The sequence below is a fragment of the Triturus cristatus genome, chromosome 5_2 (assembly GCF_964204655.1).
Source record: "Triturus cristatus chromosome 5_2, aTriCri1.1, whole genome shotgun sequence".
NCBI classification, from domain to species: Eukaryota; Metazoa; Chordata; class Amphibia; order Caudata; family Salamandridae; genus Triturus; species Triturus cristatus.
The window spans coordinates 511951126-511974354 of record NC_140588.1 but is presented as its reverse complement, the minus strand read 5'-3'; the positions used below and the strand labels follow the sequence as shown (position 1 = coordinate 511974354).

The window sequence follows — 23229 nt, the reverse complement described above, 5'->3', positions numbered from 1 at the left end:
CTTCCAAGGCTTTTCGTCTGTTATCAATTTAATCCCCACAATACTTGGCATACTTTAAAATTTCGTCTATGGGCTTTGATTGCCAACATAATATGTGCTGCTTAATCATTTGAGATATATCCAATCTTAACCCTGTCACAAATTGATACACAAAATGATTCATGTCCTTGTTCCCTATACTTTTAAAACCACTATACTGTTTGAACACCTGTAAAAGGCGTTCGTAGCACGCATGTACACTCATTTTTCTCTTTGGTTGTTCTGTCTATTTGTACCCAATCAGTTTCTTTCGGGGGAATTTTACTCTTCAGAAAAGTGATCCCCTGGTGATATTTTTTCATTACATCTTCTGACGGGGTTCCTGTCTTTGTATCTCTTGGATACTCTTCACTAGGCCAATCTACAGTAATTCTACACTCCGTCCACAAATCTGCTGGTACTACTATGTCAAACAGACCATCCAGATCTTTTAACAAAACCTTTGAAACTTTCACAAACCTCTCAACTTGTCTATACAACTTCACTGGTTTCTCTCTCAGTTTAGGAAAATCATTTGTAAACGACAAAATATACTGTCTAGTCCATGGTACTTGTACGTACCCCCCTCCGGGTACTTCCTTCATCGAATACAACCTCTCAACCTTTTCTGTTTCTCTCATTGCATATTCAGATGTCGTTCGATTTACCTGTACTTCTTCCTTTATCTTTGTCCACCTAACTTTCCATTTGTCAAGATCTCCCCATTTTTGTAATAGAATTAATAACTCCTTGATCTGTAGTTTTCTTCCGGACATATTCATGTTTTCCAAATCTTTATCAGACAATTCTGCTCTATAGGGTTTCTGCAACACCTTTGACGTCCGTATGTCAATTCCCATTTCAGATGCCAGATTTGTCCGTTTTTCATGGATGTTTTTGTATTTCGTGTGATGTTTCTACAAATAAACAATAACTCTTCCTCACTGTATGTGCTTAATCTGTCTAGACCCACATTTCAGGCTACCACTTCTTTAAATTCTACTTGCAATTTGAAAATGTCTAATATTTTCGGCTGTGGCTTTGGCTTCTCTATTTCTTGAGTCCATCTCTATATATCTTCTGGGGTTACTACTGTGGCACTTCTGGTTCCTGTTGAGGTTTCTAGTCTTACTTCCTTTGAACAACTGGGCAAATTTCTCCTCGGGGTTTCCATTACTGGTTCTCTTATGGGTAAATCCATTAATGATATTACTGATTGACATACACTTGCTTGATCATCTATTATTACCTTTTCTTTTCTAGGTTCTATGCTTGGGGTAGGCATTACAGGAATTTTGGGAAAGTTTGACTTTTCGCCATACAATGGGACTACTGGACCTATTGTTACTGGTATGGCCAATGCTTCAGGATATGCGTTTATCTGAGTTATTTTCTGGATCAATTAATTTCTATTCTTGTTTATTGCTTCCTTTTGTTTTTCTTGAAGTACCCTATTGGTTGTTGTGTCATGTACAATTTGTGGAACCAAAGGTGTCCCTATCATCGGTGCACTAGGGGTCATTCTATTGAATCCTTCATTATAAGGTGGAGGACTTTTCAGCAATATGTCTTCTAAATATCCTTCTTCTATTTCTCCGCTACCTGTCATGGTTAAGTGCTTGGTTTTCTCTGTACATTTGCCTCCAGTCTGCTCTTCTGACGTTAACACGGGATATAGGCCTTCTGCCACCATGGTCTGTCTCCATTGTTTCATTTGACTATCTCTAGTCTCTCGGGGAAATTTTGGATAATATTTGCTTAGGGTCCTGTTACTTCGGGTTCTATCACCTTCAAAGGCTTCCATTTCCCATTCTGCTAAAGCCTCATACTGGCTCAATCTAGGTCTGGGTTCTAATTCATTCATCCGAGTTCTTAAGTTATACAGTATTCTCCAATTAAAGCTTAGGAAATGCTAATATTCCATCATCTTTTGTGTATTCTAACCATACACAGGTATGATAGCCTCTTTCCACCATCATGTATGATGCAGGCGTATTTGGGGGAGGAATAAGAATCCCTTCTCTACTCTTAATGGGTTTGTCCTTTTAAAATAATTCTTAGGGGGTATGGGAGGGCAGGCCGCTCAATGTAATCTCAGTATATCTTCCGCCCTCACTGGGGAGGGCTGCACTACAAGACCTGGGCAAAATTCTGGTGGATCTCCCCAGGGTACTCTCAAAATGGGTGGTGAATTCAACATGGTGATGGATGAGACGTTGGATAGACACTCCCAAAGACAGTCCCCCAGGCAAGCCACGCACATGGCCGTCTTCACCCAAGCACTAGGTCTCACAGACATTAGGCGAACACTGCACCCTAGCGTAAATTATTTTACACACTACTCCAATGCGCATAAAAACATGTCTCGCATTGACTATTTCTTTACCTCAGCTGTGGACTTCGGACTGTTTAAACACCCCCATGGTCTAGGCATATCTGACCACTCGCCCCTAGTAACTGACTTTACCTTTCACCGACATAGAGATTGTGGCCCCATAATTATAAATCCGTGGCTCCTCACGATACCAGATATTAGAGACGACCTTATTGACCACACAGAATACTATTTCAATGAGAATGTTGGCTCTATCGACTCAGCCAATACCATCTGGGAAGCTTATAAGACGGTGATCACAGGCGCGCACTGACCCAAAAAGTAGGATACATTAGAAACCAGAACGCCCAATTGACTCATTTGGAAGATGAGTTACTACATCTTGAAACCACACACAACTCCTCGCCCTCTGAACACACGGCCCTTACTCTTCACAATAAACAACTAGAGTACAGCGCTCTCGCCTGGGAAAAAGCTCAGGCTAGAATCCTCCATACACGCCATAGGGTATATGAATTAGGCGAGCGCGCCGGTAAGATGCTGGCGTGGCTAGAACGTCGGGATCAGTGGTCCCAGAACTCCTGCTTGAAGATGGGAGGCTAGTTACGGATCCGCAGGAGGTGACGGACTCATTTGTCGACCACCTTGAGCTGATATATTCTCCACACAGGGCTGCCTCCGCCAACGACTCCCGTCAGTTACTGGAAGAAATGACCCTCCCCACATCTTCAGACAGCGATAGAGAGGCCTTAGATGCTGACCTAACCGCAGAATAAAATTGTAAGGTAATATTTGCTGTTAAATCCGGGAAAGCTATCCCAATTGAATTCCTCAAAGCCGTGGCCCTCAAAATAGCTCCACATCTTAAAAACATGTACAACGAAAGCCTGGAGCAGGGTCCTCTCCCCCTGGATCAACGACTGGCGTCGATTGTCGTTATACGCAAACCCGGTAAGCCAGCGACACATTGTAGCTCATATAGACCCATCTCTTTAATCAGCTCGGAGGCCAAGGTTCTGGCTAAACTCCTTGCTTCAAGCATGCTTACAGTTCTCCCTTCCTTGGTCCATGATGACCAGTCTGGCTTTCTACCAAGCCGTAACACAGCCCTCAATATTCGTCGAGTACATAACGTCCTGAGCCGACAACCATACTTGCAAGAAGATGCGGTAATTCTATCATTAGATGCCGCAATGGCGTTTGATTCAATTGTGTGGCCCTACTTGAGGTCCTGACGAGGTTCGGATTTGGTCTTCGATTTCAACAATGGATCACGCTCTTGTATACTGATCTATTGGCCCAAGTCTGAGTCAACAACTGCACATCGCGGGTGTTTGCACTGCAGAGGGGGACAAGACAGGGATGCCCCCTGTCCCCCCCCTCCTGTTTGCACTGATTCTGGAGCCGCTTGCGCACTGGATTCGACAAGATGTTTCCATATGTGGCCTGTGTTGGGGTGAAGACATAGTGGATAAAATATCACTCTACGCAGATGATATCTTAATTTATATGGCATCTCCACGAGCCTCACTTAATAGTCTTTTTAACGTCATCACCAACTTTGGTAAATATGCAGGATATACTATTAACTGGTCAAAGTCAGTGCTGTATGTCCTTCATGGCCCCCCAGCTAGGCTACCACACGGCTATGACGTTGCCGTAGTTACCGACGGTTTTAATGGGATTTATATTACTACCGACCCCAAAATATTCTATGACCGAAATCTTCTTGGCCCCCTTCGAAAGCTGCAAAATGATGTTCAACATTGGAGATCACTGCCCCTGTCCCTCCTAGGAAGAGCAGCCTTATTTAAAATGCTTGCACTACCTAGGTTTTTATATGTCCTCCAGAACTGCCTATTGCTGACACGTATTTTGCTGCCATAGAGGGAGTGATCCGGACTCTATTGTGGGACGGCAAGGCACCTCGCATTGCCCTCCGCAAACTGACGAAGGGATGGTATGATGAGGGAATCGCTCTTCCTGACCTTCGCCTGTACTATTGGGCCACACAATCGGTGGCCACAAACCACTGGATACACGGCTCTCCATCGAATCCGGCATTTCATCTTGAGAGATATCAGACGGGAAGGGAGGGCTATCTCGGCGCCCTCTATAGTAAGGCTCGGAGGGGCTGTTATCTTGGACCTATGTCATTGACAGTGGCCATCTGGCATCAAGCAACCAAACGTCTAGGCTGGACGGATAAGCTCACAAAATCCACACCGCTTTGGTCCACGCAGAAACTCTGCCATCAAGTGGGCTTCGATAAATGGGACACGATCGGTATCACAAATATTGGTGACTTGGTATATAGAGGCAAACTCCTCACATTTAAAGAATTGCAAACAAAACTCAACCTTGCTTCAGGCGAAATTTTTCGGTATCTGCAAATTCGGCATGCCCTTCAGACCACTATCCCTGATCTGTCCTCTATATCAGATTCCTCTCCTTTGGAGGACCGCCTACCCTCTGAACCGCTTCTAAAAAAGGCAGTATCCTGCACATATCGCAAGCTCTGTAATAATTTACCCGACCCCTTCCAGACTCTCCATTACCAGTGGCAGGCAGACATAGGACCTATAACCAAAGAAGACTGCCGGACGGCGTTAATGTCCCCCAGGGAAACGGCGATAAATCACTGCTTTCGTCTCTTTCATTTGAAAATCCTACACCGCTCTTACCTCTCAGGAATACTCATCGCTAAGATAGGTCATAGGACAGACACACTATGCCTCAGAGGCTGTGGTCAGGAGGGTACCTTTTACCATGTTCTCTGGACATGCCCCATGATACGCCCCCTTTGGGGCAAGGTAACCCAGACAATCGAAGACACATTAGGAAAGCAAATTGACCTCACACCAGGATTGGGGATCCTGGTGTGAGATCTTGGGAGGCCACAGATTTGACTGAAATAGAACAACGATGGGTGGCATTGGGGTACGTATTAGTGAAAAGAGCTATTGCAATGTCCTGGGGCTCCGCCACATGGCCTCTAATTGTTAGCTGGGTTGCAGAATTGGATTGCTGCATGAGAGCAGAGAAAGAAGTCTAGAAAATGCAAGGCTGCTTTAAGAAATGGGATCGGAAATGGAAACACTGAAATTCCTATCGGGCGAGATTTGCACATCACCAACAGACGATATGGCAATGCACAGAAGAACAGAACACTGAAGCCTTTGCTGAATGTAATGAGTGAAAACTACATGTTAATGTACTGTACCCTCGGATTGATATGTACTTGATTTGCACTGATAACTCTGTGATTTGATTTAATAAAAAGTTTATATAAAAAAAAAATAATCTTAACCTTTTGCAAAAATGACATCTCTCTCTTTTCTCCATACATTGCGTGCTTGTTAAGATACTGTTCGTAAGCAAACCCTATAAAACTTTTGTCTGGACGAGTCCCTGTTAATGTTGGATCATACATGCAAACTCCACTATCTATTATTATTCTTGGGATTTCTATTTTGGTGACCAATCAGACGGTTGCTTTAATTCTAATGATTCTCCAATACCAGCACGTTTTCTATTCTGAGGACCAATCAACTTCTACTCTGCTCACTCGCTTAGCCAATGCTTGCGCTGCTTTTCTTTGACGTCAGAAATCACTCCTTACTACTGACCCCTCATGCACAATTTTGCATCAACTACACCCCCGCTGTTTCAACCAATCCCAGCGCGGCTCTCAGTGACGTCAGTGCAGCACCTTCAACTGACCCCTCCTTTACAAATTAATGCAAAAACTTATTTTTCTCACAAAATTCACACAATTTTTCATTAATTAACAACGTAGAAACATTCGCTATTGTGTCTGACCCACGAATCACAAAAAAAAAGTAAAATTTCTTTCACTGCGAGTATAACCCTTCCGCTTACTCTTCACACACTACGAGTAAAACCTTTCCACTTACTCTTCACACAAGCATCAGAGAACCTCCTACTCCTTCAGTATTATCCTTTCTAGGTGATATAAGACCACATTTTCACCAGCAAACTCCTTACGATCAATTATTCTCACAGGATTTTTATCGCTGAGATAGTGTGCTATTAGCAACGCTTATCTCCTCAGCGATAAAAATCCTCACGCTAACTGCCTCACGTGAGATTATCGCTGGAAACCCGTAAGGAAAGTAGCGATAACAGGGGTTATCGCTACTTTTCCTGACGCTATGCTTCATAGCGTGGGGCTTGATGATAGGAGAAATGTCGCTTAGTGACATTTCTCCTGTCATGTTAGGTCAGGAACGCCCACTTTGCATCTCATTAGAGATGCAAAGCTGGGCGTTAGGAATCCCGATGCTAAAGCAAGGTTTCACGCGTTAGCGTGGCCTTGCTAATTGGGCGATAAAATTATCGCCGCTTTTCGGACGAAAACGGGCGCAAAAGCGGCGATAATTTTTTATCGCCAGCTTGTAAATATGCCGCTTAGTGCTTCTAGTCCTGCGTAACTTTCAGCACTTTCTTGATCCAGACCAATAGCCTCACTGCAGTGTGGCTTCCATTCACCACCCACTATTCAATATTCCCGGGAATTTCCAGACAACATAAAAAAATACATAACGGGTTTGGTTAAAACATAAATTAATAATTCAAATTTGCAAAATACAATCCCTGCCTAACTAACTAAACTAACCATGCCTCTGCTACCAAGAAAAACTGATGCAGCAGAGTTTGCCAGCTCCAGTCACACATACATACAACACTCACTTTGGGCCCAATATACATTCATACATTCAATGAGCTAGCAAATATCCGCTGGTCATCAATTTTAATTTACTTTTAGAGAACCCTTTACACCAGTATTCTAACCATCCCTGTCTCCTAAGTAAATGTACTTTTGTCAATAGATCTAGTAGTAGATTAGAATAGGGAGGAAATAATAACACATTTGACTTTTATTTTAATGAACCACAGACTCAAATGAGTTTTAAAGATTTATCTGAATTAATAGTTTTGTGAGTCAAGTCAGAATACACATAGATACACCAAACTTCTCCATCAGGAAAGAAAATACAGTTAGCTCATGATCAATTTATAGCAAGAATCTCTGTGATGACAGTACCCAAGGAGAGAAAATAGAGAGCAAATACGGAGCGCTACCTCACAGGACTATAATTACCTATGATGGTGTGAGGACCTGGACATCAGAGTATTAAAGATTCAGGACAGGTTCAGGACCGGAAATGTGACCTCTTCTAATGCAACGCCAGCGTTGCACCCCTCTCTGGTGCTACTCTCCCCGGCTCGGGCTCGTCCGGACCCCTTCCTAGATGTGCCCCCTCGGTTGCTCAGCGATTCTTTCCTAGTGTTGGATTCTTTAATCAGCTTGCAGCGATTCGGGCAGCATCTCAGCATAGCATCAGCATGTGTGGCATCAAGTGTGTCTGACTAACTAAACTTACCTCTGTTATACCAATTCGAGTGTCTGAACCACCCCCAAATGTTTCAATTCTATGTACACTCCTCAGTTTGATTGGGCCAGGCAGTGGGGTGAGGACATCACACCAGACAAAGTGCAATAACTTTCTTTAGTTCTATTGTCTAATACCCCGGCCCTTAAATTTAATACCCACAAGCTTTATTCCCACAAGCATTTCATATGTGGATCGATCATTTTGAAGTACAATGTTTTGGCTTCTTCCTTTTGCAGGTTCAAGAGTTTAGCTTCCCATGTCCTTGCTGGGCACATGTTCTTGGCAGAAGTTCAATTACATCACTAGCCTCAGGACAAGGATTCAGTGTGCATGTGTAGTTGTAGCAAAGGGGTAGGAACGTCAGTCACCCTCCAAGGCCCAAAATATGAACTATTAATAAAGTCAGAGAAAAACATGTTAGAATACAAAATTAAATGAATTCACTGTATACCACTTACTTCTACTCAACCCCCATTTACTTAATATATCTTTTGCATTAATAGCTTAGTAAAACTTGCACTGGTTAGTTTCAGCATAGCATATGCGTTAATGTGAGAGTTTCGAGCAACCATGTTAAAAGCTATTGCGCAGCTGCAAAGATTTCCCACCAAGCGACAGAAACGTCATTACTACGTAGATGTAGTAGACGCAAGCGCAGAAGAGTTCCCGCATTTTCGGCAGCAATTTTAAGAACACTCGGTTTACTGGTTAGTAATGCACATAGAAAAGTTTCCCCTAGATACAGTATGTAAAATGTAGTGCAACATTAGTACCCACAAACATGTTGGTTACATTATTACATGTTATTCTAGAGGATTGCATACAAGCAAGTCTCTTTTATATGAAACCTTGGTCCATCAGTATGGGCATTCTAGATGGGATATCATCGTTTGACAGTATCTTTCCAACGGGAGATCTTGCCATATTGAGCCTTTACAAAAGAGTGATCATTGAACCTCGCCCATCACCCTCTATGATGACGTCTGGGAGAGCCCCTCTTTCTGCCCTCAGTTGTAACTGGGAGAACATAAACTGGGGCATTCTTCCTTGAGGGCCCTCTTCGCTCCTTAATCCAATTCATTTGGAGACTACTCTAAAATGGCTGTGGTCAGATCTTCCTCCCTTGACATGCAGCTCCGTGGCCATGGGACAGCTGGCTGGGTGGGTTTGTGAGTAACTTGAGGACTGAAGTGCTCAGAGCAGATGGTCAGCGTGGCAGTGGCAGTACGTGGTCAGTCTCACTGAGTGTGTGAAAGCAGTGTGAATATATAGCCATAATCCCATTGCTTGAACACTTAGGCTGGACTTTAGATTTTTTACCACGAATCTCAATGGAAGTCTTAAGCAGAAATTGGAGTTATTAAGGAAAATGGTGGTTGGAAAGTGACCCACAGATTAGCAGTCGGAGGCCGAAAAAACAAACTCGTGAATAAAGAGTGTGTCTGGACTCAAAAAACAAGATTGGGATTATTGTAATAGAAATAGGAAATTGTGGCACAGATTAGAAAGAAGGATATGGAGGGTGTAAGAGTTACTGACTAAAATAAGTTTCACTAGCCCAGATGAGGGCACATGCCAACAGAGGAAACCCAGTACCCATTCAGAAGGTGGATTCTGAAAAGAAACAATGATTAGATATCAACCTGAGGGTTTAAAGGCTCAAGTACGACATGTGAGTTACATGTTTATCTTACTGCAGTCATCAGAACATGTTCCACCCTAGCCCTCCTGGTGCCCCCTTCCCGCACTCTCCTATGCCCTCATTACAGCCACAAGGCTGATTCCATTAGCTAATTCCATTTCAGGTGCAAACTTCCATTTGCGCTTGAAACAGAATTCCCAAGCTGGCAATATTTGCCCATGCGCAAATTGCACATGGAGGGGCCTTTTGCCGAATTCAAACTGTGTACTCTGCACCATTGCCTATGGCTTCGACCTGAGCTTACTAGCAAGTCTATAGGTTACCAATACGCACTCTCACTTGCAGAGACAGGGACTATTATATCCCGGGTTTCTCTACCTTCTTTTTAAACTCAACATCAACCAGGAATATCACATTAAATGTTTTTTCGCAGCAACTGTTTGACAGTTGATTTTATCCTCGCACTTTTCACCAAAATTCTCACATTGTAGGACATACCATTCCCTGTCCTACTGTTCTCAATCGGTGAATTTATTGAAAAGATTTCCGACAATGAGACCTCTTGGCGGTTCGCCAGGCGTTGCAGCACCACCCTGGTGGGGAGCACTGCCCAATGATGAAGCATGTCACCTGAGTGAGTGAGTGAGTGCAACTGTTCCTAAAAGGCACATGCTTCTCAGGGTACCTGCATTCAGCTAGGGATAATTTCTCCGGGGCTGAATCTCCTCGGAGAAGTATACTGAGATTTGACTCTGCACTATTAGCCCACAAGTTGCCAGCAGGCACAACCTGGTGAGAATCAATTTGGCAAATAGGGCAGAATCCAATTTGCGCACCCTGGCATGTATTCCTGAGAGTGCACATTGCAAAAAACGGTTTGGTAAATTTCATCCGATTTAGAATTCCTTTTCAGTTGCAAACAGGAGACAATCCATTAATTGCTATCAGCTCATTTATTTGAGAAATGGTAGAACTTAGGCTTACTTTTCTGAGCAGTGACTAAATAGCTGTGTGTTAAAAGTATTTACTGTGTGGCATTCTTATCATAAGGATTATCTGTCAGGAAGCAGATATTGCCAAGTGAAGCATAGTGAAATAAGTGAAATTGCTGCATCAATAAATGAAATAATCAACATGCACCACAAGTTACTTCTTTTAGTAAACATGGTGATACAGATGTCACACAAACACAGAGTTGCTGTACAATGACATGCTCCCACTGATTTGTACACACAACCACTGATCTGGTGCAATGCAGTGATTAATTTGTAAATAAATTAGCGCCAGGGATGTCATCAAGAGGCCTCTGCAGCTTGCACCACCCATTCCCCGGCCAGCGCTGCCTGTGATAGTACAAACACACTTACGAACATCAACCTCCCTCAAGTGTGGCACTTCAGACTATTTCAGGCCCCCAAAGCTATAAGAATGGATTGGGTGGGTAGTATTAGTCATTGTAATGTCTATTAAGTTAATAAGCGACTGTTATTGTGCTGATTTCTAAAACACACAAACGGTGTAACCATGTGGCAGACTATCATAAGACCCGGTGTTGGCAGTTAAGTGCCGGTGCTGATTACCGGAAACCACCAGCTCAAATTAAGCACTGGTGCAATGGTGGACCAAATCTAAGCATTCTAAAAACAGAGTGATTCTTTGTAGCAGCAGACATGCTATTGGTGCCTGACTAATAGCACGTCTGCTGCTTGTAGCAACACAGCCAGTCTGCTGGAGTCAGTCTCCTTACAAGTGAGGTTACTACTAAATGCAGGGGTGTAGCTTCTGGGGGAGGGGGGGGGGTTGTTTGAACTGTTGCATCCACCTAAAAAAATTATTTTGTAGCAAATAGTTGGGTACAAGGGCTTTTAGTAAGGTACTGTGAAGTGTCTGTCGGATTTCACCTGGGATTTTTACATGTTCACACTGACAAAAACACACATACACACTCTCGTACCTGGTTTGAAGGCCCTCAAAAATGCTGATTAGTGTTCAAAACATTGTGTTTTTAGTACCCCTAACAATCCACACGCCTTTCCATTTCCACTGCCTCTTAAGCCCCCCCCTCCCCCCCCCCCCCCCCTTATGTGCTGTGTCTCATATAATGTATTTTAATAAAATATGCCAGCCAGATTGTTGGGAAATCTGAAGCTCACACCCCCCCTAATTTTACTGACTAAGCCACCTCCCTGACTGTGGTCTTCAAAATGTGCCCTGATACAGCCCACATGTCCCAAAACTGTGCTTGGAAAACAAACAACCGCTAACTGGGGTTTAAATAACTATCGTTCTTCACTTTAAAAAGAGACATTAAGTGAAATGAACTGGGCATTCCAGTTCCACATGTACGCCTGATAGCCGGATAGACTGCCATGAAAAACATCCTCTTCAGCCTTTATGAGGGTTCGCTCCCTGCGGCATGGAATTTACACTGCCTTTTTGGAAGGATGTGAGCTCTTTCCACTCGAGGATGTCAATTAGAATCAGCCAGGGGTCGCAGAGCCTGCCTCCAATTTATTACTCCTGGCGCTGCTCTTGCGCCCCCCTAGTCTCAGGAACTGAAAGTAAACATGGCCTTCCCCGTCGCTAACCACTTAAAAGCAAAAGGAAGCGGCTGATGGCCCACGGGTGGGACATGGAGTCAACCTGTGACGTCACTCGTGCTGAAAGGGTGTGAGATGTCACTTTTGCTACTCCTCGCATTTTTGTAAATGAACAAATATTTTACACTGCTGCAGCTATCGCTGGCACCAGAAGGCCAGCTTGTGTACTACACAATCACTCACGTCTGTTTACTAGCATCAATTCTATATAATCAAATATGAACAGTGAGTAAACACGTAAGCATATTTCCAGAGCACTGTGATACTAGCATACAATATAAAACCTTTCTAGGAAGATTATTCTGACGCCATGTCATGCACAATTAGATTCCATAGATTGCGTCTCATCCCTCTTGTATTGGCATCATCACTCAAGGCCTCGTTTATGCTCATGTGCAAACATGGTTTTATGTTAATCGCAAGGAGGAAATATTCAAAATCATGGGTCAAAAAAGGTGCCGCGTGGAATTTCTGCACTTTCTTTCTAAAGATTAGTTGAGTAGCCTTGCATGAAGTTTCAGTGAACCTGCACCACCAATAACTACAACAGGCTAAAGTTTTCCAAGCTTGGTGAAGTTGAAGATGTATTGGCCACACCCTTAGTTTAATTAGGCCTCGCCCTAAAGATTCTGAGCTATACCTCATGGCCGCAGCCCCATTAGAGAACCACCACCTTAGTGATACCACTTGAAGTTCTACGCTATTGTGTGGGATTTGTGTGAAACCTCTCTAAGCCTTAGAGCTGTATGTGTTACTTGTGAAACCTGGAGCAGTCTCCCAGTGCTTAATTTGTAAAACAATAAGTGCCAGGGCCCTCATCAGGAGGCTACCGCAGCTCGTACTAGCCATTGTCCCTGCCAGTGCTTCCAACGACAGTACGCACACAACTTCTAACAATCACAAACCTACAAGTGTGACAATTCAGACTCTGCCAGGCCCCAAAGCTACAAGAATAGCTAGTATTAGTCATTTGAAATGTCTTTTGAATTAATAAATAACTGTTCTTGTGCTCATCTCTAAATCAGACAAACAGCGCCACCATGTGTCAGACAAACATAAGTGCTGGTGTTGACAATTAAATGCTGGTGCTGAGCACCACAACCCACCAGCACATATTAAGCACTGCAGTCTCCTATCATCGCTTGCACAATCTACTCTCACTAAGCAAATATTTAGTAGATCATGAGTTGTATGCAGCGGTGTCCTGCTCCAGTTCTTAAGGATCAGAGCGATGCTCCCTTTTCGGATACCCAAGAGAAATACATTTGCATACAATGAATCTCAGTGGGAGTCATTCACAGAGCCAGTGGTGGCCCTGAAAGTTGCACACTACATAAACATAATGTGCAGCATAATTTCCAAAGTACTGGGCATCAAAGGGACATTTGCAGGGTCATGGCGAGGTGGCCGTGGCTAGAGCTTCGTGTCATTATGCACAGTAATTGAGGGGGGGGGGGGGGCTGATCGATGGCAGAAGCATTTGGAAAGCATTATCATGTAAGCATCACAAATGGAGCTGTATTAATGTTTCCAAAAACATTCTAGGATTTTGTTTTAGAACAATTGATTTTCTTGACTCTAAACCTAATTTGCTTAACCTCTGTCCCATATGGGTAATTACACCCCCTCAACTAAGTACTGGAATATTATTTTTTGTAATCAGAATCTTTTTAAAGTTAGAGTATTCAATGCAATACTGTTAAATATATGGGTTTACATCACTATTCTATATGATATTGTCCTTATAAGGGCACATTGACATTTTTGCAGTAGATCCTGGTCTGCTGATGAGGACCAGAAGCAGAGACATAGAGAAGGATTAACTACAGGGCACGTATAATGTGAGTGGGACCCCTCCTATGAACATACGTCACTTCCACTCACTTCCTTCCTCCTACCTCTGCTACTATGGAGATGAGATGAGGTGTCTATTCCCAGGGAGCATCTCCACCCTCCACGCCAGCAGCAGCGGCAGCGGCAGCGGCAGCTGCAAAACTTGAAAAATAAAACGATAATAAAACAAGTTTATTATCGTTTTATTTTTCTCAATGCTGTTAAGTCTTGGGGCGGGGCTAGGGGAATGACAGGCACAGGGGGAGTGGTAGTGCTCTGTTCTCAGTGTGCATGACGGTTTGGCCAGCCGTCTCAGGCTGGCTAAAGCGTCATTCGCATTTAAGCTCTCTCCAAACCAGCTGCATTGTTGGGTGGGAGAGAGCAGACACAGGCTCCCAGTCTCCCCGGGAGCGCAAATCAACGGGGGCCAGGCCAATCCTGACCCTGCTCTCATGCTGTGAGAGCAGCATCAGGATTGGCTGCAGGGCAGTCTGGGAGCCTGTGCCTGCAGTGCAGACAGAAGAGCGGCAAAGCGGCAGGATTCAGGTAAGCTTTTGTGTTTATTTTGATTTGTCCCCCGCCACCAGCCGCGACTGCGCCCTGGCCTCACACAACAGTATGCGGTACTAGCGCAGCAGTAAAGGGAGACAACCAATCACAGACCTTCTCCATAGCTCCTTCCAATGGCGATAAACACTGCACACAAATTGTCACTAGGCACTTGAATAATAGGTGATATCAGCTCAAAGATAGTCCTTACAATAATATTGAACCAATGAAAGTCTTAAGTGGTCTCTGACTGGATTCAAACCTTTTGGCACATACGTCTCAGACGGGTGTATGCTTACAGTGCTGTCTCGTCAGAGCAGCCCCTCTAAACTTGAGACTGCTGCCTGATTATGAAGATTATTAAGATTATAAAACTATGCATAATTTTAACAGTATGCTCTTGTGGGTTATGAGATTCAAATTCTTGGAATTGGTTTTGACTTCCATATATTTCTAAGCACCTCCCGGCGACTGCAAAGGGTAACACAGATGTGACTGGTTTATATACATTCCTAATTCAATTCTCGATATGCAGAGAGCATCTCCGTGCAGTGTATATTTTGTTGAAAGCAGCAAACTCAGCATTTGTGTAATGCACTAGATCTGCTCTCCTTTCAATAGAAGTAGCCATGCATAATGCTCCAGGCATTGGAATAACGCTTTGAGGGGCCCCATTTGAGGGCACTCCTCTTTGGAGTGTCGACATGAAGAAAGTTTAGATCTGCTTGAATGATGATCATGTTATTTTTGGGTATATTATGTTATGTTACATAAACTTTTATAATTAGCATGGTCTAATTGTGTTTTTTGTTACCTGTGAGAGCATCTAACAGTTCTGGGCGAGGCCGCTAGAACCAGTAATGGATCAGTGTAGAGCAGTATGTGTATGTACGAGTGCGTCAAAGGGCTTTGCTATTTGTTTCAGTTGAGTGTATAGTTATACCAGTGGTTATTTTGTAAAGAAACAAGTACTGGGGCTCTGTCAGGAGGCAGCTTGCACCAGCCCATTTCTCCTGTGAGCTCCCCCTAAAACTGAACCAACTTCTAACCATGAAAGTGGGGAGAGGATGTGGGGTAATGGCCAGAGCTGACAACTTCAGCGCTGGGGAACCAGGTTCGAGTTACGGCGTGGGCTCAACATCCTGTGATTCTGGGCAAATCACTTAATCTCCCTGTGCCTACCATAAATGAATGTGTCTTTAACAGGCGCTCATGAAATGCGCTGGTGTTGATGGGTAAGCGCTGGTGCTTAGCACCGGACACCTCCAGCTCAAATTAAGCTCTGAGCTATAAATGGCTCGGTTTAGGGTGCTGCTCAGTTTGGAGACTGGGGTGTGGTATATTACCTCTACAATAAGTTTAATATCAGACCAAATGCTATAGAGGCAAAAGTCTGGGGTGTGGTGTATTAACTCTACAACAAGTTTCATATCAGACTCAATGATATGGAGGCTATAGTATGGGGTGAGGTGTATTACCTCTACAACAAGTTTAATATCAGACCCAAAGCTATGTAGGCAACCCCTGCAACAAGTTTAATACCCGACCCAATGCTATGGAGGCAATAGTCTTGGGTGAGGTATATTACCTATACAGTATGTATAATGCCAGACCTATAGAATTACAGGCAATAGTCTGGGATGAAGTGAGCTATGTTAAATGTGTCTAGGCACTGTCTAGCATCCCCAGGAAAGGAAGAAGTGTTTCTTATGAGGTGTCTATCTTAATAAAAAGGTAAACACTGTTAAAGACTAGGATGTGCGCACCCTTCAGACAGCACATTGTCGGTCTCTTTCGTATGGTACACACTTGCCAAATGTTCAGGCCAGTCAAACTCGAACTCACAGTCCTGAAGCATGAGGACGTTTTATGTTATGTTTGTCCTATCACCATTTGCATAGAGCATATCGAACAGTTGTCTGGCGCTTTAGTGATTTTAGAGTCTCTGCACCCTAAAGGGGTGGGTTATTCATTGACTGGTTGTGTTTGTGGTTGGTTAGGAAAGACTGGCTTGTTGACAGTACTACTCGATCACGGTTCTGATATTGTAGTTGTATCTTCCCCTGCTGGAGGTAGAAGGAGTATAACTAGAATTGGCACGTGTGAGAGGGGGACCGTAAATCATTCAGGGGTGTGCTGTTGCACTGTAACCCTGTGTTCAGTCTGCACAACAACTCAGTAAACTCTGTCACCTCGAGTCAGGGACAGACTGGAAACCAAACTTAGCCCTGGCAAAAATGTTCAAACCAGCCACCCATTGCAGGACTCTGCAGGGGCGGTGCCTCTGTTATGGCGGAGGAGCGTCGCCTCACCCCAGGACCCAGCAGGTGCATGTAAAATAAAATGATAATAAAGCAATTAATAAAACTGCTTTATTATTTTTACACCAGAGTGGCAGCCGAGTCTTGAGGGCGGAGCCATCCTCTGAGGGACAGCAGCAGGAGGAGTGGGGGGCACAGGGCACTGCAAATGCGCATGACAGTCTGTCCAGCTGTCTTAGCACGGCCAAACCGACATGCGCACTTGGATATCTCTAAGCTGTTGCTTGGAGATATCAGCAGGACTCTGGAGCACAGGCTACAAAGTCACTGCAGGAGCATAAAAACCAGCCAGTTCTGCCCAATCCCAGTGCCTCTCGCTCATTCTGGGTAATACCAGCATGAGAGCAATGTCTGGATTGGTGCAGGGGAGTCTGGGAGCCTGTGTGTGCATCATCGAGAGCTGAAGAGGTGGATAGGTGGCAGGCTGCAGGTAAGTTTTATTTTAATTTTTTGGTCTCCCGCACTGCCTCACCACTTTTCCCTGGCCCTGACACTGGGACTCTGCAACAAGAATGGGACAGTGCGCGGGGGATTCATGGGTGGGTCAGGGCAGCCGATATGGGGTTAAAAGCAGTCCCCTAGCCGGCAGCCTACCCAGAGTAGCAGAATGGCCAGTCCAGCCCACCTGCAAATTGACAGACAGAGATTAATTTGAGCGGTTTACAGAACTAATGAAAGACCGCATGAAGGCAGATTCTGCTCAGATTTGTAAATTAGATTTTTAAAGAAGCACTTTTAAATGTTTAATCAGTATGTTTAAATTGTTAATTGTTATTAAGAAATACAAAAGATACAAAAAGTTGTCTTTTGAGATGCAGCAGAGATCCCAAAACTCTAAAACACTTTCTAATGTTACCTGTGCATCATATGAGCCATATCACCACAAATGTTGATTTTTTAATTATTTCATGTAATTAATGACATATGAGCGCGCACGCATCATCACGCATGCTAGCACCTGCAAAGTACTGCCGTGCAAACCCTGAAAGAGATCTGCTTCAAGTGTTTGGTATTTCTAAAACCTCAAAACCGTATATTTTCATACAATAAATGAAGAACTAATAAACCATATAGGCACATCATCCAACAAGGATGTTGCCATGGGAATGGTGCAACACTATTGATTCTTTTTGAAGCAACAGTTTTGAGTAGAGACCCTTTGTAATGTTTGTAGCAGCAAATTGTAATTAATATGATTTGTCCTCCCGGCTCCTGCTGCATATGCCTTTGGACCTATAGTTGAAACTCTCCTAATGTATATATATTTTTTTATACTTGTTCTTATTAAAGTTTTTCCCAGTTTACAAACATTTTCAGAAAAACTTGTACAGTCTGACTTTGCTGCAGTGCTTAACTGGTAAGTCATGTCCTTTTCCAGGAGTTCACTAGCCTACATGACAATCACAGGAAGAGTGTGAGGAGGAGGTGGGGGGAGGGCTCAGAGACAATCCCCTTCACTCACACAACCTCGGCATTCATACCCCACACGCAGCAGGTACGACCTCTCCTATCCCCCCTGTCACCAGCTGCCACTCACACACTGCCCTCCCCACCCTCCATGGTCAGACGCACTCTCTGGTCCTCACCGTTCTCTGCCCCACCAGATGTATCCTCGCTCAGATGAGCCCAGAGGGCTCCAGATCTGCACCGTCTCCCTGATCTTCGGCTGCCAGCACTCCAGCATTTCACCCCAGAGCTCTAGGTCACGCTCCACATGTTCATACACTCTCAGCTTTTCAGCCTTGCCAGTACCAGACCCAGCAAGATAAAGCGATACCTCATCTTCCTCCCCTCAGCAGGGTTTGGCAACAGCCCTAGCAAACAGGGCCAGATCTCTTTCTCTACTCGGGTGCTCATCACCCTGCGCAGGCTGCCTTCCACATTCGACCAAACTGTCCCAAACTGGGGCATCCCCACACCATATGCATGAAGTGTGCCGGAGTCCCACTGAACCTGGGCACCCACTGGCACTAGTTGGAAAAATCCTGTCTAGTCGCTGTGGTGTGAGGTAGGCGTTGTGCATTTTTAAGTGATTTGAAGGCACCATATGTGCTTAGCCTAATCCTACCTTCCAAAATGGTTCTGACATGGAGGATCTCTGAGTTAAAACATTGTGCATCCCATTTGCGTAAAAAAATGTAGAAGAATGGGCAGATAATTACATCTCTGACTGGGTGTACTTTTATGTTTTTTGTATTCACAAACATTCCTAGAGGTATGCCTAGAAAGCTGTGCCAGGTGTAGATTTCTAGATGCATTACTGGGAAAGCCATAGGACATCACCCAAGGGTTGTTTTTTCCAGTGCAGAATTGTTCATATCATAGAATTCTGCACATGGGGAACAGAGCTTCCATTTGCAATTACACACTTTTTAAGTTTCGGCTAAGCAGCGCTTGCGCTGTCTCTTGGAGACATGCTGTATTCAGGACATGCAAAAAGAACTATTGATAGACAGAATGAAGAACAATGTCATACATTCACCCCAGTACAGAGATCTGGGCTTAAATCCATCGTTTTTTTGCCCACCATGCCATTCCAGTTTGGACCCAGCCATATGCAAATCAGTCTTGACCCTGTGCCCAATGGGAACAGTCCAGACCGAACTGCCAGGCCAGGTCCTCCCTGGACTGGAAACAAGCATCCTAGGACCGGTTTCTGGGTTTCACCCCTCTTCAGCCAGGATAGCTTGATTCCAGTGGCATGGAGAGCACGGGACAAGCGTCTGAGCATACCCGTCCCACTCGGGGTGACAAATGCAAAAAGAACTATTGATGGACAGAATGCAGAACAATGTCATACATTCACCCCAGTACAGAGATCTGGGGCTAAATCCATCGTTTTTTTGCTCACCATGCCATTTCAGTTTGGACCCAGCCATATGCAAATCAGTCTTGACCCTGTGCCCAATGGGAACAGTCCAGCCCGAACTGCCAGGCCCTCCCTGGACTGGAAACAAGCATCCTAGGACCGGTTTCGGGGTTTCACCCCTCTTCAGCCAGGATAGCTTGATTCCAGTGGCATGGAGAGCACGGGACTCGCGTCTGAGCATACCCGTCCCACTCGGGGTGACAAATGCAAAAAGACCTATTGATGGACAGAATGCAGAACAATGTCATACATTCACCCCAGTACAGAGATCTGGGCCTAAATCCATAAGTTTTTTGCTCACCATGCCATTCCAGTTTGGACCCAGCCATATGCAAATCAGTCTTGACCCTGTGCCCAATGGGAACAGTCCAGCCCGAACTGCCAGGCCAGGTCCTCCCTGGACTGGAAACAAGCATCCTAGGACCGGTTTCGGGGTTTCACCCCTCTTCAGCCAGGATAGGTTGATTCCAGTGGCATGGAGAGCACGGGACTCACGTCTCAGCATACCCGTCCCACTCAGGGTGACAAATGCAAAAAGACCTATTGATGGACAGAATGCAGAACAATGTCATACATTCACCCCAGCACAGAGATCTGGGCCTAAATCCATCGTTTTTTTGCTCACCATGCCATTTGAGTTTGGACCCAGCCATATGCTAATCAGTCTTGACCCTGTGCCCAATGGGAACAGTCCAGCCCGAACTGCCAGGCCAGGTCCTCCCTGGACTGGAAACAAGCATCCTAGGACTAGTTTCGGGGTTTCACCCCTCTTCAGCCAGGATAGCTTGATTCCAGTGGCATGGACAGCACGGGACTCACGTCTGAGCATACCCGTCCCACTCGGGGTGACAAATGCAAAAAGAACTATTGATGGATAGAATGCAGAAAAATGCCATACATTCACCCCGTCCATCATCCCCTTTGGTATCGCTTTGTTCGCCCTAAGTTGGCAGGGTATGCCCAGATGTGGGTCCCTTGCTCACTTTGTCACTGGATTCAAGATAGCCTGGCTGGTGAGGATTATGAACCGGAAACCGGTCCCAGGATGGTTGTTTATGGTCCAGGGAAGACATGGCTTGGCAGTTCGGGCTGGACTGTTCCCATGAGGCACAGGGTCAGACTGATTTGCATATGGCCATGTCTGAACTGGGGAGGTGGAGTGAGCTAAAAAATGATGATGGATTAAACCCAGATCAGTTGACTGGGGGTGAGTGTTTGATTAGCTCAAGCGCTCCGTCCATCATCCCCTTTGGTATCGCTTTGTTCGCCCTAAGTTGGCAGGGTATGCCCAGACGTGGGTCCCTTGCTCACTTTGCCACTGGATTCAAGATAGCCTGGCTGATGAGGGTTATGAACCCGAAACTGGTCCCAGGATGCTTGTTTCCGGTCCAGGGAAGACATGGCTTGGCAGTTCGGGCTAGACTGTTCCCATGAGGCACAGGGTCAGACTGATTTGCATATGGCCATGTCTGAACTGGGGTGGTGGAGTGAGCTAAAGAATGATGATGGATTAAACCCAGATCAGTTGACTGGGGGTGAGTGTTTGATTAGCTCAAGTGCTTCGTCCATCATCCCCTTTGGTATCGCTTTGTTCGCCCTAAGTTGGTAGGGTATGCCCAGACGTGGGTGCCTTGCTCACTTTGCCACTGGATTCAAGATAGCCTGGCTGATGGGGGTTATGAACCCGAAACCGGTCCCAGGATGCTTGTTTCCGGTCCAGGGAAGACATGGCTTTGCAGTTCGGGCTGGACTGTTCCCATGAGGCACAGGGTCAGACTGATTTGCATATGGCCATGTCTGAACTGGGGTGGTGGAGTGAGCTAAAGAATGATGATGGATTAAACCCAGATCAGTTGACTGGGGGTGACTGTTTGATTAGCTCAAGCGCTCCGTCCATCATCCCCTTTGGTATCGCTGTATTCAGGATATGGGCATGAAGCTCCGCCCATCTTTTTAATTGACTCTTGTCACTGTCCTTTATAAATGGTGGCTTTTTATTGGTCAATAGGCTTAGTAGTCCCTCCTTAGTACTGCCTATTCTCTTCTTGTAAACTCCCATGAGGACACCCCCTGTTACATGTGGTATTACTCTGTACTTTCTAATTACAGCCCCGGAGCACTATTTTCTTATATGGTTTTCTCTGCTTGCTGTTGCAGGCAGGACACACCATCCCGCACCGCATTTTTTTTTTATTTGACCAACATGGCACGCTGGAATAATGGTGGTGGCGCCTTTCTTTTGTTAGCTGCGATCGCCCGATTCGGCCGCATGCATTTTCTTTCTGCTTATGTACTTTTGTTTCAATGGTGGCATCCGTCCTTTAACTTTAAACATCTTAAGCTAAAGCGCGGGTGCCGTGATTGCTTCAAAAGTAAAGAAAGGAAAAAGAAATGCATCTTCATGCCTTTTTTTCTATTTCTTTGCTATTGAAGCAATCGCGGCACACAAGCTTTAGCTTAAAATGTTTAAAGCTAAAGCGCCGGTGCTGCCATTGTAACAAAAGTAAATAAATAGATTTAAAAAGTGTGTGCCCGCCATTTTTTTTTACTATGTTCACTTTTGTTACAATTTTACAATTAAGATGTTTAAAGCTAAAACGTGAGTGCTGTGATTGATTTGCAGTGCAATAGCTCTTGCATTACTAAAAGTTTCAGCTATTGGCGTTACATTATTATTAGCAATGCTAATAACTCAGACTTCAGTAATGCAAGACCTATTGCATTGCAAATGATTGTTTATTTTTGCTGCAGGGAGAACTTTTTTCTGAATGGAGAATGTCCTTTCTCTACACTGATACCAAATATGGGAGTAATCCCTTCCACTTTCCACCCTGGAAGGAGAGTTTGTTCAACCGTAAATGTATAACCATTTTCAAGGTGGGAAAGAGTTGGATTGGAGTTTGTGATGGGCCAGATACAAACAAATTTGTGTCCGTTTGCAAACTTACAAAACAAACCATGTCCTGGAATGCCTCCTTCCCACTCCATGACTGGGATTTAAGACTGTGTATTTCTAGACCCCCCTGTCTAAGAAATCTGCATTTACTAAATCTGTTTATGCCTGCGAGGAATTCTTTTGTGAATTCCTTGCAGACTTAATTGAGATATTTTCAGGCTTAACCATGTTACAGACCAAGATAACTTTGTGACTACAGACCAAAATACCTTTGTAACTAGGGCACTGTATTGTATTATATTGTATCATTTGTTTAGCGCTTTGAATCACTGTTGCAGCCCTGAAGTGCTCTCCATTTCAGCCGGGTAAGAGGTCATCCCATTTTTTTTGCGAATGGTTGCTTTATAGTGTGAGAGGCGAAGGGGTGCTCCAAATGTGCTACTGCGAACATATAGCTATGCTGAAGCATGAAGTGAGGCAGAAGGGTGTGAGACAGATCGGGCTATGCCTGACAATATACACCACCCTCCCCTTGTGCAACATGTGGTTGAAAAGTTACCTTATGGATGAGTCTGCGTCTTCAGAACTCAAGGTGCTTGCGAAGGAACCTTGCATTTGCTCTGGGAGAGTTCCAGAGCTAGCCATCAGTAGAGAACACTTTCCACATGTATAACTTTATAAGAAAGGAAAGGCAGGAGAACCAACAAGTCGTATGTATAGTTGTTGCTTACATATTCAACTTTCTT

At 44.6% G+C, this 23229-nt stretch overlaps 1 protein-coding gene across 1 annotated transcript in view; it reads left to right on the top strand.

The window, feature by feature from the left end:
* Positions 1-23229, top strand: part of ITGA9 (integrin subunit alpha 9) — a 962089-nt gene that overhangs the window by 121908 nt on the left and 816952 nt on the right. The gene's annotated exons all lie outside the window — the stretch shown is intronic.